The 20,343-nt window shown below is 33.5% G+C and overlaps 2 long non-coding RNA genes across 4 annotated transcripts in view; both read left to right on the top strand.

Moving 5' to 3' along the window:
- Nucleotides 1–20,343, top strand: part of LOC143901997 (uncharacterized) — an 88,930-nt gene that overhangs the window by 65,164 nt on the left and 3,423 nt on the right. The gene's annotated exons all lie outside the window — the stretch shown is intronic.
- On the top strand, nucleotides 2,164–13,834 carry LOC143901894 (uncharacterized). Of its 3 annotated transcripts, none has more exons than XR_013258203.1 (3): nucleotides 2,164–10,853; nucleotides 10,967–11,700; nucleotides 11,772–13,834. It is a non-coding gene; the product is annotated as an uncharacterized LOC143901894 (long non-coding RNA). The 3 variants fall into 3 exon arrangements; XR_013258205.1 differs by having other exon boundaries at nucleotides 2,164–11,141; nucleotides 11,606–11,700; XR_013258204.1 differs by having other exon boundaries at nucleotides 2,164–11,141; nucleotides 11,430–11,700.

Genomic DNA, 20,343 nt, shown 5'->3' with positions numbered 1-20,343 from the left:
TGGCGGGTTGCCGGACTTTTGCTGCCGACGATTTTCCAATTGTGTTTGGAAAATTCCAACGTTGTCAAAATCCCGTGCTTATATTTTTCCACTCATTTAATGTTGGTGGATTAAAATACTTAGTATTAAATATGTTTGAAATTATTTCACATGTTTCTTTAACTGTGGAATAAGCGTTGATATATTCCAATGCAATATGCTAATGCTACCCATGTAGCACAGCAGCGCGTGCAAAGCGCTTTGAAAGCGCTTTTGAGAATGCACCTCCAAAAACCGCTGTCACTTTTTTGACAGATGGCTATTTTGATGGATTTTGATTCATAGTATGCCAAAAATTATTTCTAAGACTAAAACGTTGCTTGAAAACATGTAATTCACTTTGAAAAACACTCAAAAACACTTTCGTCAATCATACGCGTAAAAAGCGCTTTAAAAGCGCCATTGGCATCTCCCAAAACCGCTGTCACCCTGCTGAAAATGACCGATTAAATCCGATTGGTTCCGTATTAAATTTGGTGAAATTGAATCGGAATGAATGCATTTTCAATCCGGTTAATCGGATGCCCGATTGGAAGTGAATCGGTTCTAATAACAAATCAATCGGAATCGTTTTTAATTCGGCATTTCTGGATTGATCTGAATCCGTCGTTATCAGTTTCAATCGTATTAATGCACATCCATTTTAATCGGATGAATAAAGTGAGCACATGAATCGTGTTGAATCCGCATCAATCGTAAAATTTTAATACAACACCGAAATCGGATTTAATGCGATATTTCCGAATTTATCTGAATCCGACTGAATCGGTTTCAATCGTATTAATGCCAATCCATTTTAATCAGGTGAATAAAGTGACCACATGAATCGTATTGAATCCGCATCAATTGTGAAATTTTAATACAACACCGGAATCGGATTTAATGTGATATTTCCGGATTCATCTGAATTCTACTCAATCGGTTTTAATCGTATCTGCGCTTAATTTATTTAAATTGGGGAAAGTAGCTATGTGAATCAGATTAAATCTGCTTTAATCATTAAAATTGTATATAACACATAATTTTTACGTAATAGAGTTCTTACTACAGGATTTTCTTTTGATAAAATCATGAGTTCTATATTTGCAAAACTGTAAAATGTTTTTATTTAACCCTTCGAGAACACACAGGGTTAATTTGACCCTTTTTTCTTTTTTTTTGCCAGAAAACATTTTAGCCAAAAATATTAGACAAAAAAATAAAATTTTTTTGTAAAAAACTTTTCTTTTTCTTCAAAAGAACACATTGAGTCAATCTGACCCTACACACACACTTTGATCGTCCACCATTTTAAATTGACGAGTGCGATCAGCTTGAAAAAATTCCCAGATGTACTTGGAACATTGTTAAATCAATTGATATAAATAAAAAGTGCCGTTGGAATTATTTACATATTTTAAAAAATTTAAAAAAAAACAAATTTTTTTAAATATTTTTGAATTTTTTAAAATATGTAAATAATTCCAATCACACTTTTTAAATCATTATAATTTTGTAATTTCAGGGTTCACGAAATCATAATAACAATTTAAACAATTGACTAAGACTGATTCAAACCGATAGAAAACGAGTGCAATTACATCCTTGAGTACGAATCCGTTTCAATCGTTTCCAATCGGTTTAATCGTTATATAACTAATCATGGAGTTACTGACCAGTTCACTCAAAAAGAGTGAATATTCGCTCCAATAGAGTAAATTTATTTACTCTAAGGTAAAATCAGAGTTTCACTCTGATTTTTAAAGTGAAGTCGTTAGAGTGAAGTTGTCACTCCAAACTTCACTGAACTTGAAGTGAAATCGCCTTTCCTCTTCCCGCTTCCCGCGTGTTTAGTTGTTCCCGTGTAGAAATTTGTTAGAGATGGCCTTACATAACATAAGGCCCCGATTATTTACGAATATATTTACGAACACAAAATTTCATAATGATCCAGCACTGGTTTTTGACATTCACCCGACATTAAAAAATTCTATTATATTATATATCCAATTCAATTTATTACTCTTTTTAAACTGAATTTGTTTTTTTAAGATGATTTTTGAAAAATTATATATTTGCGCTGGGGTTGTAATATATGTAGACTATATACGCTTACATCAAATTAAGAAGTAGTCTACCACATAAGGCAGTTGGCTCACGATGCAGAGGTCCCGAGTTCGAATCCCACCAAGGTAAGTGTTTTTCAAATACGAGAAAATATTTATAATCATAGACTGCATCTTAAGAAACAAATTTAGTTAAAAAATAGTAATAAAATTTTAAAATAAATAATTTTTTTTATCATAACGAATTAAACCGATAAGAACCGATTGAAATTACATCTTTGAATACCAATCCGTTCCAATCGTTTTCAATCAGTGTAATTGTTATAAAATCATAACAATTCAAATCGATAGAATCCGATTAAAATTACATCCTTGAATACCAATCCGTTTCAATCGTTTTCAGTCGGTGTAATCGTTATAAATCCGTGATTTCCGGATCAAGAATCCAGATTCATGCGGATTCAAAATTTTTAATCGGATTCAATCGGTCATTTTTAGCAGAGCAGTTACGGACTTTTTTGGAAGGTGGCTATTTTGGTGGATTTTGATTCACAGTGTGCCAAAAATGATTTCTAAGATTAAAACGTTGCTTCAAAACATGTAATTCACCTTGAAAAACATTTAAAAACACTTTCGTCAATCATGCGCGTAAAAAGCGCTGTTGAGAATGCATCTTCTAAAAATGTTGTGAAAATGTATAATTCGCGTATAAAACACCTACAACTTTCAAATCTTTTAGAAATCATTTTTGACTCGCATGAGAAAAACATGACTCGCCCTCGTGTCTTTGTGGAGTGGTAAAACACGACATTATTTTATATGTATAATCTTTTACTGTGAAGTTTCAAAGATTATATAAGAGATAACTTTAAGACAAATTATCCGTATGCTCCTATTGTAGGAATATGATGATCGTAAAGGAAGATACCCAATGTTTGTAGGATATAAGAACAGTATAATATTTAATATGGGATGAGAAATACAAACGGAACCGTGATTAACACTCTCGCTCGATTTACGCAGAGGCTGAGCCTCGTACAAACTCGAAACTACGCACGACTCGAAACGCTACTGCTCGACTTCTCTACTCAAAGGCTGCTCTGTCTGCCCGGGAAACGAATGCCCTTTGCTCGCTTGCTTCCGAAAAGACAAAACGACTCTCTACAAAAAGCGACTTTGTTGTCAAAAGAGGATCGACTCTCTTGATTCTTCGCATGGCAACACGGCATCGCGACACGCACACACACGTCTTCGCTTACACAACTCGTAACTACGCACACTTCTTGACAACACACATATACTACGTTTACGCGAGCGTTACTTCTGTAGTAACTTACGATAATTTACTCGTTTACGCGGAGTAAATTATCGTAAGTTACTACAAAATCCCGTTTACGCGAAGGAATTATCATAAGTTACTACAGAAGTAACGCTCGCGTTAAACGTAGTAATACTCGACAACGCACATCTCTATACATTTCAATACTACACTAATAATGTCATTTGATCACCTGTTGCAAGATATCTATTTTCAAGAAAAAAGATTTTTATTATAATTAATAAAATATTAATAAGAAAGTTTATAATTAAATTTATACAATTAATTATCTGAGTGGAATAATCAAACGCTGCTCTGGAGACAAGGTTCGCCAATTACATTTTTTTAAATATATGGTCCTACCTTGTTTAATATAGATAATAAATTAAAAGTATTTTCATTCATTCGTGTATATTTAAAAAACATGTTTGTATCTTCAGATCTTGTTTCAATTCTTGAAAAAGATGGTCAAAATCTCCTTGATACAATCTCAATGTATTAATTGGACGATACCACATCTTCTCTTATTATGTTTTTAATAGACGACGATATCGTCTGATGCGTAACATATAATAACCTAAACATAAAAAGGCATATAATTCTTCATCTTCCATGCATATTTAAACTTTTAGATTTTTTTAGATGATATATTCAGCAAACAGTAACACGGATTACATAATATATCTATTACAAATCCACGGAATATATGTTAATTTGATAATATTTGTTCTATTGTGATACTTGAACGTATTTCTTCGCGACGTTGCATATACATAAATGCTATGATACATCTTAAAATATTCACTGCTAAGTGATGGAATTACATGTTCCACATAACCTCCAATTTTCGGAATACGGACACGATCTTTTGGAAGTAAAACAGTGCCCACCACAATGTCCACTTCTTCATCATCGTAAAGATAAATAGTGTAGTCTAAAAAACTTTTTACAATATATGTTAACAGAGCATCCATGATCTAGGCTTAAACTCGTTCAGGCTGCGTTCCATATTCTGCTGCGGTCTATTTGTACATACGGTGACGTAAACTTTGCTTCAGAATGGTCTAGCGTTTATAACATATTGGCAGCACTAATGGACCGGGTTTATGGAAGCATAGAAAGCGAAAGAATTTGGAGCGTTTGAAGCTTGAACTGGACCGCACCTTATAATGTATATATATATATGTGGAGTAGGTATAGATGCAGATTACTGATCGGCATCTATACCTACTCCTCAGTCATGGACTTCGGAAGGGCCATGCGAACCTGTTGTACAGAACACGGCGCACGGCGCGGCATTAGGATAGATCCTCTTGCGAGTGATCGGCGATTTGGTTGCGGGGCATACGTCGCGCACACTCACGTGTCAGAAACCGTGGCGATCGGCAACGCGGACGCGAGCGGTGGCAAGAAGTACAGTACTGGTTTTAGGTACGATTGTGAACACGCAGAAATAGATAGGATAGGGTTACGATATCCAAATAATTTGATTACTATAATCGTGGGGCCCAAATTTTTCCCAGAGTAACGTTAAATCGGCGGTGTCAGGGACAGGTGAGAGCCCATAGGAGTCCTAAAATTTTGTTTGTATATGTTATTATTAAAAAAATGTTTATTTAAGGCAAGCCGTAATGCGAGAATAAATTCTTCTTTAGGGATATCGCATTTGTTCGAGATATGCTCCCATCTGTTCAGCCATGCTGTCAATGGTTAGGTCAATAGGGACGTTTGTAAAAAGTGACACGACGTCGAGAGAAATGAAAATATAGTTGTCTTTAAGGTGCTGGCCACTCAAATCTCTGACCAGTTGGAAACTATATTTTATGTGGCTATTTAATTGCTTTTGGGATGCTGGAGGATATTATATTGTATAAAAATCTTGCAAGACTATGCAATGGACTGTCAATAAAGGACACTATGATTCTAAGGGGTGATTTTGTTTATGAATCGAGTATATATGAGTCGTTTCTGCTTTCAACGTAGAGTGAATAATTATTTAAACATCTTTACGGATATCGATACACTATACAGTAATATTTATATATTAATTTAATTGATATTCGTAAAATTAGATTTACACTATTTTGAAAGTAAACGGCTCATATTCTTAGTCCTTTCTTCTGAAGAATGGTTTACAGTAATGTTGAGAATTAAGGTATTCCTTTCATGACACCAAAGTCTTAAGAATTAACTAATTTTTTGGTACGAGAAAGTTAAAATGCATATCTTTACGCTAGAAGAAAATTAAACCACATTACCGAGCATATAAAGAAGAATTATGACTTTGAAAATTCGATATTTTATATGTGACGTTATCGAAAAAGTCTATTTTTCACATTTCAATGTAATAATTTGTTTATCAAATATCTTAAAATATTAAATATTAACTGCGCTACACACATATTCGCTAAACTCTATACTTTCGATAGTGCCGATAAAAATACAGAGTCACCGAATGTTTAAACTTTAAACAAAATATTTATGTTAAAAGTTGACTTGAAATGTGGTTTATAGATAAATATTTTTAATGGCGACTTTCAAGGAATTATTTGGCAACGCTGCAAGCTGTGCGCTCATATGTCACACTTCATCACGTACGGTTTATTATTAACTTTTATTTTCACAAATTGTCCCTTATTTTTGCCCACATTACTCCTCACTTTATGTTTCTTATCACTCATTATTATTATAAAATCTCTCTTTAATAAAAAGAAAATGTCACAATATTCTTTGATTAATGAAATTGACACTTACATTGACACTTTTGTTATCAACTTCACATTTTACAATCGGAGCCCTGAAAAGCGCAGCGTTGCCATATTGTTCTGACAGTAAAATTTACCAAAAAATGAAAAATTTTTAAATACACATAATATTTTTACTTTTTCCTTATAATTAAACATAATAATTAATTACAAAAATCCTTCCCAAGCAGCAAAATAGGGCGAAATTACGTTTATTCGACCTTCTGATAGGTTCAAAAGTCTGTTCGACCAAGCCCAACTTACGTCGAATCGACGTCGAAAGAAGGTAAGTGGGGAATAAAGTTGAAGTAATTTTACGGTTGAAATTAGGTAATGCAAGGCATTTCGCCTTATAAGTCATAGTCTGATTCGGTGAAATGGACCTATCAGAAGGTCGAATATCGGTAATATTTTGGTAATTTTGACCAATTTGTGCCCTCTCTTCGACCTAACTTTTGTCTTTGAGACATCTAGTAGATGGCAGCGCTGCACATCACGAAAAAATATATATTCCATATTAGTTCTACCAAGACGGGTCTATGCTACAGTCATAGCATATGGTTCAAACCAGCCATGGAAACTCGGAGTAAAATATTAATAGAGTCCACCACTACGTCGGTTTTGAAACTGAATATCGTTTGACATGTAACAGAAATATAAGTGCGAAAGAAAATTTTCTGTACAGAATTTTATTTTACTTCGTTAAAAGCAACGCGATGTCGAAAATAAATAATTTAAGCAATTATTAATTAATCGTTAATTATTTAGCAATAATATTTTTTGCATTTAGCACAATAAAAATATTTTAATCTTGCACCTAACGTGAAAAGTATCGCAAAATAGATTTTTTTTCAATTCTTAGTTACTCTGAGAGATATAATATAATTTATTTTATAATGCCTATAATTTTAGAAAGCGTTTTGATGTATCATGGTAGACATACTGGTTCTCATAATAATGGCTGATTTAACGTTTTCGTCTGAATTTCGACCTGTAAGTCGAATTTCCCTACTGTGAAAACCAAATACTAAATTTTGAGGGCAGATTTCCTTAATTAGGGCATTTTTACTTCAAAGTCGTTGACTTTAAAATCGTCTTGTCGATCAATAAGGCATTTTGACTAATAAGTCTGATTTCCCTATTTATAAGTTAAATTGATTTCAAAGATCGACTTCGAGATACGGCGTGCTTCGAGATCTGTGGATCGATATATCGAGAAATGCCGGTCGGCTGTGCCGCGAACGTAAACATTGATCATGAGTTCACCGTGTGACGCGGTCGAGTGCGAACGTGTTTTGTTCTGTAACGACTCTTTCTCGCAAATTCGCTGTTGCTCGCGCGAATCGTCTCGATTATTCTATTTATTACAGTATAGAGAGTTTCTTCTGTACTTCGTAACTTCTTGAAAAATCTCATCCCCCCCGGGTGACGAGCGCCGAATTAATTCCCGTGTGTTTGCGTTTCCTAGCATAACGATCGCAAGCCTTGTACAATGAGAAAAATACAGTAGGAAGATATTAGTGTGTGTCGGGCGTTAACCTCGATTTATTCATTTATCGATGAGGAACAATTTTATTTTCTTCGATAATGCGTCTTACAAAAGGTCTTACAAAATGGATAATTATTTATCAGCAAACAGGAATCGATACGTGCAATAATTATAGATAGGTTATGGTAACTTTCAATAATTTAAGGTCTAAGACCAATAACTAACTCTCAAGGCAATTTTGCTGGGCATTTCGACCTAAACTCGGACCAATTTCCCTTATAGGTCATTTTCCGTGGTAATCTCAACTTTGTAGTTAACTCGTAGTACGGCCGCGAGGTTTATTTTATTTCGCGCCTAAAATATTCCCTATTAGTCAAGTCAAACACACAAGACTTATATATGGTAAAAATTAGGTAATCCTGACCAATTAAGTCATATCGCCTACGAAATTGAAATTAGGTAATACAACCAGGTCACATTTCCTTCAAATGGGGGTCTAATTTTGACTTATAAGTTGAATCGACTTTTAAGGCATACCTTTGATCAAAATTTAGTCATTTACAACCTATTGTATAACTTTAAAGTCATTAAACTTTGAAGGCATTTTGTAGGTTTGAACTACGTAATTTTCAACCTGTACTTAAGACTTCAAACGCTATTTGATTTTTAAGACATTTTTTATGTCGAAAGTTGGTAATTCTTCACTTAATTAGAGCAATCTGATTTTGGTTTGGTTAAGATGCCCTGCTTTGCTGCTTGGGTTTGTTGCGACCAAACTGGCTAATATTTATTTAACAAGCACAACGCGTTTCAACCGAGATTCCGGTCCTTCTCAAGTGCGTACAATAAATTAACGCTTGCAAAACACTTCATTATACACAATGTGGCAGCAATGAGTCTACAAACTAAAATACAAAAAAAAAGTAAAATAATAAATTAACAAGCTAAAATGACGTACGAAGAGTAAACACAGGAATAAAATAGCAACGCTTACATGTTTTGTGTGTAAAAGGCGATAAAAGATATGCGAGTCATATTAACAAACGTGCAGAAATTCGGTGGTGCGTTCACTATTGGTGACGACAGACGACTGAGTGAGAAACAAAGGCAGAGGTAACCGAAAGCGCTCACATTAAGTTTATTATTTTGTCATAAATGCCCGGAAGGTTATCGGTGTCTTTTTGTAAATTAATAGTGATATTGTTTTTCTTAATAAACACCATTTTGGCTATCTCTCTCTTTTTAAAATGTTTCTCGTTATGTAGAACTTTGGGACTATAGTCCAATTAAACTCGTGATTGCATGAGGTCTTGTGTTTGCTGACCACAGAATGATTACTGGGATGCTTTTTAATATCAGCACGATGTTCTTTGATTCTAGTCACCAAATTTCTTTTGGTCTGTCCGATGTAACATGCGTCGCAATTAAGACAAATCGATCTCGTATACAATTTCCATACGTTTCGCGCTTTTGAGCCTATATCTTTGCCTCTATTAATAATACGATTGAGTTTTTTAGGAACCGTATAGACCACGTCGAATCCTTTGTTCCTCAGGGCTTTACTGATACTCTCGCTACAATTCTTTATGTAAGGAATGGTGACAGGATGTCGCACAGTATGAACTTTGTCGTTTCCCGAATCGCGGTTCTTTAAAAGCATTAATCGTCGTTTTATGTATTTGTTATAAAAATATGTCGGATAACAATTATCAGAGAGAATCTCTTTAACAACACGGATATTATTCTCATGGAAGCGCTCGTTGGACAATAAAATCGCTCGGTCAACCAATAATCAGTTATAACTTGATTTTATATAAGTTGAATGCAATATACAAGAGTTTGCTGAGGCTCTGCTTAAGCGCCTACAAAATACGCTCCTCCGTAAAAGGAATACTTTAAGTGAGCGGAGCCTTCACATTACATATAGGTAAGATCTTGATGTATGTACGTATTGTAATTACGTGCGCCTGTGTGTAACAAGTCGAACGAACAAAAATACATCTGCGCTGTCAATAATGGCGAACATTGAAAATACGAATTGTATAATATTGATTATATGTTGTGCGATAATGTTTTGTATAAATTATGCATACACAATACATTATTAAAAGAATTCTATCAATCTTCGTCTATAATTCTTTACCTTCCACAACCACAACGTCACCTAATATGATATATTGACACATGACACGATATATTTGTCCATTTTCCATAATTTCCTGACTTAATGCATCTTCCATTAAACTAATTAAAAAAATATTTTGTTATTTTGCATTTTCAGTTACTCTTTAATCTTAGTAATTTTTTGTATTTGAAGTCACAAAGAGTATACTGTATATTAGAAGATTTTATAGTCTTTATCTTATTATACATATAAAACTCTTTATTAATAGTCAGATTGGAAGCTCGAGTATTAACTTTTGCATAAATTAACACAGATAAAATAACTAAATTTTTGTATTATTAAATCGAAAATGCATAGATGCGAATCGTATAAAAACAATACAAATATTAAACGGAAAACCTAACTGTAAACAATTAACGAAAATTTTGCAATGCATAGTGCAAATATTTATTAATTATTAATTATTCAATTAATATTCAATACTCAGGTTGAGGATATCCTCACCTGTTAATTACAGTCAATCCAAAGCAAGGTTGTTGGTCGATAAACTAGATCCTTAATTAATGCTTTGCTCAGCGCAGGGTACATACTAGAAACAATTGATATATACGGTGAATCTTAATGGATGCACCAACTTTTTACCTAAGGAGATGAGTTACCGACCGCAACTGTAATGAACCGAACGATCCATATGTGACACCAGCTTGAATCGACCGCTTCGATCGACGAGTCCGAGGTGATGTACAGGCACAGTATATACAGTAGCGCAACTCTCCTGATTTCTTGTTGTCTAAAATGGAGTGCGCATGCGCGAAATAAGTAAGCGCCCACTAACACCATCTGAATGTCGTTCTCTGAACTTCTTTCTCAATTGCTTTTCCTTTCTCCGTTCTGCTCTGCTCCCTCTCAGAATTTAAATGGTCAGTTCAGTAAATGCCTATCAGATTGGAACAGAAATTTGGAAAGAATTAGCTCAATTACCCACTGAATGCTATTGAGAGCTGTTAGAAGTGTTTGAAAAACTCTGAATAACTACGTTTGTGATGAAAGTGAAAAGAGTTTAGGAGTATAAAGTGGTTACAAACCTCAGAAGGTAGGATAATTATTCATAATCATTATTGTACTTAAAATCAGTCATGCTTAAATTAAGAATATCGTTTATCTATTTATCTTGTGAAACTAACTCTGTGATACTCTAATATCTAGAAAAAATTGCTGCTTGATTCTACGTTGTCTACGAACGGTTACATTTCTGAAATACTTATTAAAATGCAAATTTCTGGCTGAAACAGACGTCAGATAATTCAGATATCGACTTCACAAAAGATAGTGGTGTCGATTTTGAAATGTCCAGCATGCATTCCACAATACAATACAATTTGTAAGTTATCATATAACAGCGTTTCATGATTTATAATTCAGAATTTATATTAAAAATAATGATTTTTTTTCTTGGAAGGCTCATGGTTAAAACTATAATACTTCCACCGTTTAAATTTTTAGTAAATTGCGGAAAGATAACATATTCTCTCAGCAACATATTTATCTAAAAAGATACAAATACGTATTATACCATCTTACTTACAAAAAATTAATACGTCATTTAATATTTTAATGTGGCATATTATTAAATATTTTATTTTAATTAATATTGTTGCGGAATTTATAGATATCTCGTTTCGATATAACAATAACAGCTAGTGCTCGGCGATGCACAAAATCTAAACGCAATACCGAGCGTGAAGGATTTCAAAATTTATATGATAGAAACAAAGCATGGAGATCCACATCCAGACACGGGTATTTCACCTTCTTTTGCGACAATAAAATCTGAAATGATTCTAGGCAAAAACCGCCAGTTTTTCATTGAAATGGGACGACCGACGAAAGTACATTTCTCTTTATCCCGGCTCAATCAACTTTATAACATACGGAATAAGGTAACTCAACAAAGATTGTATAACATATTCGTATATATTTTCAACAGTTCTAAATTATATCAATGTTCTAGGTATTATCGTGCTTTATTGATGACGACGTGCAAGTGCCTACAGAGAAGAATAAACTACGGATATGGATTCGCAAAATATAGCAGTGCCGACGAAATCGAGGAAATTCAGTGTACCTGATTTACATTTAAATACAAGACAGGTTGTATTATCCTTGAAGACTGACACCGGAGCAGAAATTATTACCAGTTTAGCATCGTTAAACGGAAACCTATCGACACTCTATAGCTTCTAAGACTAGACAGAATATATTCAAATCTATCCATAGATTCTTTCATTGTATCTGCTATCTTAAATAAGAATATCAAAGTGCTATTAAATCCATGGTGTTGCAATTTCGTATGTGGATTTTTGTATGTGGACTTTTGCTTACTCGGATCAGAACGGCTCTTAGGAGAAATTTTATAAATTTATAAACGCAATGCTCAATCCGGCGTATGGGAATCATCGAGATAATATAATACATATGTCCATTATTCTATCCAGACACATTTTATATAAGCCATTTACTGCCAATTGATTGATGCATATCTATCGAAGTACATATAGACTCTCATTCGATGAAGCATTAACGGAACGCGCGGAAGCGCGTCCGAATTCCGAAATACAACGATCGTCGCTGCTTCTGCAAAGTAACAATATGGTTGTAGAATTTCGAATCGTTACTCGACCACTCTTTCGGGACACTTTTATATTTTTATAATATATCATATTAGGTATACATTGATTATTTTGCATATAAAATTTTATTTTGCATTTTTGTATTTACGATAAATATGTCGCTTTATATTATACGAATTGTTTGTTATAACAATTAATGATACAATATTTTAAATCTGTATACCAATTTAGTAATATAATCATTAATCGATATAGGAGTCATCGGATACTTCTATTTTATATTTTCCTATATTTATATTCCTAATATTTCAGTGTTTATAATCCTAATATTCTGTCTGTAACATCGGATAAGAAAGAATCCTTCATAATCTATCCGAAAACAGTTTCTGCATCAGAAAGAACATAAAATGGATTAGTATATACATTTCTTATCCTTCAGATACAAAGGAATTATTTTTCTATTCTATAAGAAATCGCAATGCATTCGAAATAGCGCTTAGATAGAGCTTTATTAGAATACTACCTAAACATAATTTCGAATATATTACAAATTTTTATGGAGTAGAAAAGTGATTTTTTTTGTATCTGAAGAAAAACTCAGAATTGGTGACATAGAAAAGAAATTCTTTTAAACTCTTAAGAGTTGTTTTGGGACAGAAATGATATACGGAAAAAGTACTTTAAAAATTTTTTTCATCAAGAATTTAAAAAGAATTCTTTTTCAATTCTCCGTGCTATCCGGAAACATATCGTCGTATTAAAATTAAAATTTCATTTATTGCATTTTAAATTAAGTATTAATATAGCGTATCTTATTTTTATTTTGAATGCATAATTAAAAATTATTCGTTTATTTTATTTAATCTAATAAAATTATTTTAAATTAAATATTTTATAATTATAATTGTTTTTTTATAAGTATAATGTATAAAATATTATATTTTGCTTTTTGTGGTTGTTCAATATATGTTATATAACATTATATTTTCTAATAATTCACCTCAATACATTTATATTATTCAATCTGCAATCACATTTATATAATTTTATTTTTTCTCATTTTTGAATTTTTTTCCTTATTTTTAATAGATACATAATAAATATTTATCTTCATTATTTTTATTAAATTCAGATTAATTTCATGTAAAAGTGGAGTGAGAGCGGAGAAAGGAAGAGCAATTGAGAAAGAAGTTCAGAGAAAGACGTTGGGCGCGTAAAACCGCTCAATAGCACGTGATTGGCTCTTATACTTTTAGATCCAACGAATCAGCGTAGCGTGTCGATAAGACGACACTTAACAGTTGTGTCTGCCTGAACGTGGCCGTTCAGTTGGTGCTAGTGGGCGCTTACTTATTTCGCGCATGCGCACTCCATTTTGGACAACACTAACATCAAAGGCGCCGACAGAGAGTTGCGCTACTGTATATACTGTGGTACAGGCAAGTTAAAAACTGTGAATCAAATAACGTATATCGTGTGTACATACTTTTCTAACATATCCAATTGTCTTACGCATTTTCTTTTTACATATAATTTTATTTAATAACACGATTTCTTATTATTCTCCATCTATGCGCAACGTATTTACCGCATGTACATACTATGAGCGTTACTTTTGTAGTAACTTACGATAATTCACTCGTTTACGCAGAGTAAATTATCGTAAGTTAATACAAAATTTCCTTTACGTTTATCTGTTATTTTATCAAAATGCGATTTTAATGGAAGATTAATTACATATGAGGTCATACATCGCGGCCGGTGTGCCTAGCAAATCTTGCCGCAAGTACCCTCAATTAGAGCTGTTTTAATTAAATTTTTTTTAGACAACTTCGTTTATTTGTTTGCGAAGTAAATGAAGCGTCATCTGAAAGAGAGTGATCTAAAAAACTTGAAAAAAATAGGTCAGGTGGTCGGTGAACGTTTGGGCGGGTATTCTCGGAAACCACATCATTGGGCCACATTTTATTGATGATAGGATCGATGGTGACCGATACCGAAGATTTCTCAACAATGAACTTGTCGACTTGTTGGATGAGGTGCCTTTGGAATTACGTGCTAACATGTGGTTCCAACAGGATGGCCATCCAGCACACACTGCCAGAGCAACAAGGGCGTTATTAAATGACAAATTCGGTAACCGTTGGATCGGACTTTATGGTCCCCACGAATGGCCACCGCGTTCATCAGACCTCACACCGCTAGATTTTTTTCTGTGGGGTTATCTTAAGCAGCAAGTTTACGCAACGCGACCTGCTAATGCTCAAGATCTGAGGGATCGAACTGTACGAGCTTGCCGTGCAATAACTCCACAGGTCTTGCGCCGGGTGCGTCGTGCAATTTTGACAAGGGCTACATTTTGTGAGAGGATGGAGGGGGGCCATTTCGAGCACATACTAAAGTAAAAATATGATAAATTGGTGATGTGTTGCGCACGGTCACACATTGATATAATTTTTTATCTGCGTGCGCTCTTACGCAATATGACTTCAATGTAGGTATCTATTTGAACTTTTATACTGAAAAGGTCTAACGATGTGCTACAATATGGCTCCAGGCGAAGGTCCACTTTAAAAAACCTAACGCGCCATTGGTGGTACCTCAAGGGTGGTGCGGAAGTCCACTCTGTTATTACTTCTAATTTTTTACATTATTACTTTTATATCCATAAAGTATACAGTAAAGTATTTCTTATAGAAAAGTAGAATTGCTCAATTTTGTATAAGAATGGTAGAATATTTTTATTTTTTTTCCGCTTATATTTAACTCTTTTTTTACGCGCTAAAATGTTCCGCGTAAGCGTGAAAAGAAATCGCCACCAAGTAAAACTGTATTAAAATATAAATATTTAAAAAAAATCGTATAAAAAAGATACTCTTACTACGTTTACGCGAGCGTTACTTTCTGTAGTAACTTACAATAATTCTTACGCGTAAACAGAATTTTGTGGTAACTTATGATAATTTACTTCGCGTAAACGAGTGAATTCGTAAGTCACTACAAAAGTAACGCTTGCGTAAACGTAGTACATGCGGTAAATACGTTGCGCATAGATGGAGAATAATAAGAAATCGTGTTATTAAATAAAATTATATGTAAAAAGAAAATGCGTAAGACAGTTGGATATGTTAGAAAAGTATGTACACACGATATACGTTATTTGATTCACAGTTTTTAACTTGCCTGTACATCACCTCGGACTCGTCGATCGAAGCGGTCGATTCAAGCTGGTGTCACCTATGGATCGTTCGGTTCATTACAGTTGCGGTCGGTAACTCATCTCCTATGGTAAAAAGTTGGTGCATCCATGAAGATTCATCCAATAGTTATATAAAATAAGAAATATCTACTACGACTTACCATCAGTAGCTTCGTATTTCCTGATACCGACGACCAGTAACAACGGTTATCACGTGATGATCTCGAACAAACAATTAACCATGTCATATCGTTTCCTGTGCTGAAGATCATTACTAATATAGTTAATGTTTCCACTTTTATATTTACGATGCAGTAATTAATAATTATCTTTATTACACTTATATATGAATCGCGATTAATTGATAATTCCGTGAATTTCTTATTGAGGTCTTGGAACATTAATTCTTAATAAGTGTATATTTTATAAACAGAGTTGTATTAAATTCTCCATTTTCTTTCGATTTTATTTCCACTAATATATATATCTAACAGCAATCTCATTTAAATACTACGGTATACTGCTCTAATTATAATTTCAATAGAGAAGTAAAAAAAAGTCGATCCTAAAAACTAATAAAAACTAAATAAGCTGCGCACACAGTGAGTTTGATTTTTACAGGGTATCCAATCACTTAATAAGATATTCACAGTTATCTTGACTATTCAATATTGTAATAAACAGATGTGATGTTGCCGAACAAAGACAAATGGGCAAAAGTAAGCTAGAGTCCCTTTATAAGAGTCTGGACAGACTGGTCCTTATTTTCATTGGACGTGCAACACCATGGCGGAACCAATCACGAGTAGAGTCCCTTTATAAGAGTCTGGACAGACTGGTCCTTATTTTCATTGGACGTGCAACACCATGGCGGAACCAATCACGAGCGGTAAAATAACGAGCCTTAGGAGCCTCTCTCAGGGTGCGTATTATGGAACTATTTGAAATGGATTCCGATCGGAATTGTTATTTCCTACATTTCTATTGTATTTTTAGGGAAAACAGTATAATTTCGACAGGAATCCATTCCGCAAAGTTACTTGCATAATACGTGCCAGTACACATTAACGATATTGTTACGTGCTTTGCTGTAGCACTGTAGTGTTACATACCTGCGCAAAGCACGAAATGATGTCGTTAACATTTACAGAATAAGTGTCTTAGAATTTAAAATAAAGAATTACAAAATTAATAAAAAATGAAAATGACAATGTCATGCATTTATCTATATATACATCTCGTAATTTTTTCTATCAATAAATTGTTGTATACTATTATAATTTATTTTATTGAAATATTTTTTTTAGATATTTTAAAGTTTTGGTTATCTTATCTCTATCAAGTCAAAATAAAAATATAGACAAACTCACACTTTCTCACAGCCTCTGTAGAATTCTCTCACGATATCACAACAATACAACGATTACGTGTAGTCATCGACGCCATAGTGTTTTTCTTCCATCTAGGGCGTCTAGAATAGAGTCCCTATATACGTGACATTCACGCCATGTTGTTGCACTCCCAAAGTCTGTCCAGACTCTTATAAAGGGACTCTAAAGTAAGCAAGTGATTCTGTGCCCTTGTGTGAGTGCGGCCAGTTTACCCAAGTAGCAAACACAAGTCATTTTGACGTCAAATTTTGGTCCTTTACTGACCATTCCTGACGTCACTAACTGGCGGCATAATGACGTTAAAATGACGGTCTAATGTCACAGACAATTGACGTCATCGCGGATGTTATTTTGACGTCATTTTCTGACGTCTTATTGACGGCAAAAATAGGTCCATTACGACATACCGGTTTCTAGAAATGTTTTTTATGAAATTAAAATTTTAAAAAATGTCTACTTGATAAACGTTTATAAAAAAATGTTCTTTTTCTTTATCTAAGAAAAAAAAAACTTTTTTAACTGTTTCGTTACAAGCCATGTGCGTATAGCCGCTCTCAAGGCGGTCACCACCCATCCTAGTACAGTACCGCGCCCGAGTCGCTTGACTTCGATGATCCAGTGGACAGTGACGATCTTCTCACCCTGATGCTTCCTTATTAACTGTACTTGTCTATAACAGATACATCTTTAAAGTGTTCAAAAATCTTGTAATGATAATCTTCTTGATAGCTATAACACTGCATGAAATAGTTATCATAAAATTACGCAACTACATCCACTTATACCATAAATTCGCCACTTCAATCATAAAGTTGCGAAACAAACATATTGTAGTTAATTTTGTGGTTTTTATTTTATTATTACTTTATTATACAATATTAAAAAGTAAAAATAGTTATATTACAAAAAGTCCTTATTTGGACGACTTTAAGACGTCTTTAAAATGACGTCTTTAAATGGTCTAAAGAATGACGTCTTATAAACGTCCATTATTAGTCGCCGATGTCATAAACCAAAAATGACTAAAAATAGACGTTATAATGACGTTATGGAATAACGTCATTTTTAAAGACAGCTTTTTGGTCATTTGACGTCATTCGTACAAACATGACTAGTATTTGACGTCAAAATGACTTGTGTTTGCTACCTGGGTAGTTATATAGATTCGTTGTCACAAGTCATTTAAAAATAACGTGACTCTTTAAAAAATGAGTATTCTAATATCTAATAAAGATATATATTTTTTTTTTAACGCGGGGAAATCTACTACCGGCCAGTACTGACCGGTATGTAGCCCCCTCGCTGTGAGTGGGGGAAGACCCCCCCCCGCCTCCGGGAGCGAGGCGAGAGGAGTGTCGGATTCTTACCGACTAAAACCCCGCAGGGTTGCGTTCCAAAATTCACTCTGGGTAACTAAAATCTATAGTTTACGTCACGTACATTGTAGCATTTTAGTTAACTAGAGTGAATTTTGGAACGCAGCCCTGGTGTCCTTCGCGGCGCGTTTTTCGCGTTGGAGAGGGGGCCCCGGGAAACGCACTGATTCGTCCGGGACCAGATATATCTTCTTTTGCAAGACCAGATATTTCAGTTATTTAATTGGCTACATAAGTATAACACATAACATTTTATATTTATCTATATATTTTTTTCTTAAAGAGAAAATATAATTAGAAATGTTCGCGGAATTAAGATATTGGAAAGACAAAAATACGTTCTGCATGTATTTTTAGGTCTTTAGTAATTTACAGTTTTCAAAATTAAATTATTCTCCTATAGTGTAAACTAATTGACAACATTCTGCGCTTCTTCTTAAATGTATAAAAATGTATAACTTTTGTATTTATCATACAAGTCTCTAAATTGGTTGCATTTTATAAAATAATATTACACGCAATTACTATATAATAATTTTAATTACAATATTCAATTTTTTGTCATGTACTTACGCATTAAATTCATTTATCATTACTTATTACTTATATTTCTTTAATTTCAGAATTATTTTAATTATTAGAACTTGCGCGTGTAATCGGCCATATCTACTTAGAATTGTATGTAAATTTTAATCGAAAAGTTCTTCAAAGAACAGCAATTTTGAGTATAGAAAAGAAACTTTTAATTAACGAATTAGTGAGTAAACATTTTGTTTTATATCGAGCAAACTAATTAATTTGTTATTAATACGTAATACAACCAATTATTATATTTTAGATAACTATGAACTGAATATAATAAGTCACAAATGTTTTTACTGGTTCACCTTTATGTTATGACACGTTGGACGTCATAATCATATTGGATGTGCGTTTATCATACACTTACCAAAAGCTCGAGGAAATGACGGAGAGTGAATATAAGACAATTTTACAAAAAATACAATTATTTATTTAAAAAAAATAAAATATATCAATACAGAAATTGAATTCATATACTTATAATACGATACTTTCAGATGCAAAATTCTAATTGAATATAAAACAAGTCCAAACTCCCTTCATTACATTGTCTAATGCCCGTATCACAAAAGCGATTGGCGATTGCGTCTACGTTTGCGTTTACGTCTCTTGACCAATCAGAAAGTAGCTGCTGGCGATTGCGATTTCCGTTCTGATTGGTCAAAAGACGTAGACACAAACGTAAATGCAATCGTCAATCGCTAGTGTGATACGGGCATAACGCCGCAGTAAACTGCTGGTTTATATCTCTTCCTATTGTCTTACAACAAGTAAACTGATGATCAAGCAAAAACATTTTTCTGCATAGGCGATGTAAAGATTTTAATTGTTTTAGCTAATATACGCTAGAGCCACTTTTCCCTGCCAGGATACACCGTCAGTGAAAGAGTGACGCCAAAAATCGCCTGTTTTGCCACCCTTGAAATCCGACTTGAATTTGGTGCTAAACGATAGTTATATATAAAATATTTTGTTTTATCGTAACGACTTTAACGTCACATTTCTAATTTTAATTCTCACGTTGCATGTTAGGATTCCCATGGCAAAGCAACTAATGTAATCATAAGATATATAATACCGATGTAGGCGAATATTAAAAAAAAATTTCAGAATTACATGTTGACAGATTTACATGTTGACAGAATATGTTGTTTAATTTAGAAAATATAATTATAAAAGAGGAATGATAAGGCGATAGAGATCCAGCGTGTAGCATGATTCTTATCCGCGGTTAAATATGCGTATAAATAATACATTATTAGTTGCAACGAAATTATACAGGGTAACATATCTATCATATCAGGGTATCATCAATAAAACATCTACACTCAGAACATTAAACTTTACTAGAAAATAAATAATAAAATTAAACAAAGAAAATTACAATAAATGCTTAATATATTGT

Source organism: Temnothorax americanus, unplaced genomic scaffold (assembly GCF_048541705.1).
Source record: "Temnothorax americanus isolate GAGA-0224 unplaced genomic scaffold, ASM4854170v1 Scaffold37, whole genome shotgun sequence".
Taxonomy (NCBI): domain Eukaryota; kingdom Metazoa; phylum Arthropoda; class Insecta; order Hymenoptera; family Formicidae; genus Temnothorax; species Temnothorax americanus.
The sequence above is the reverse complement of the archived record's forward strand: the minus strand, read 5'-3'. Positions and strand labels throughout refer to the sequence as shown.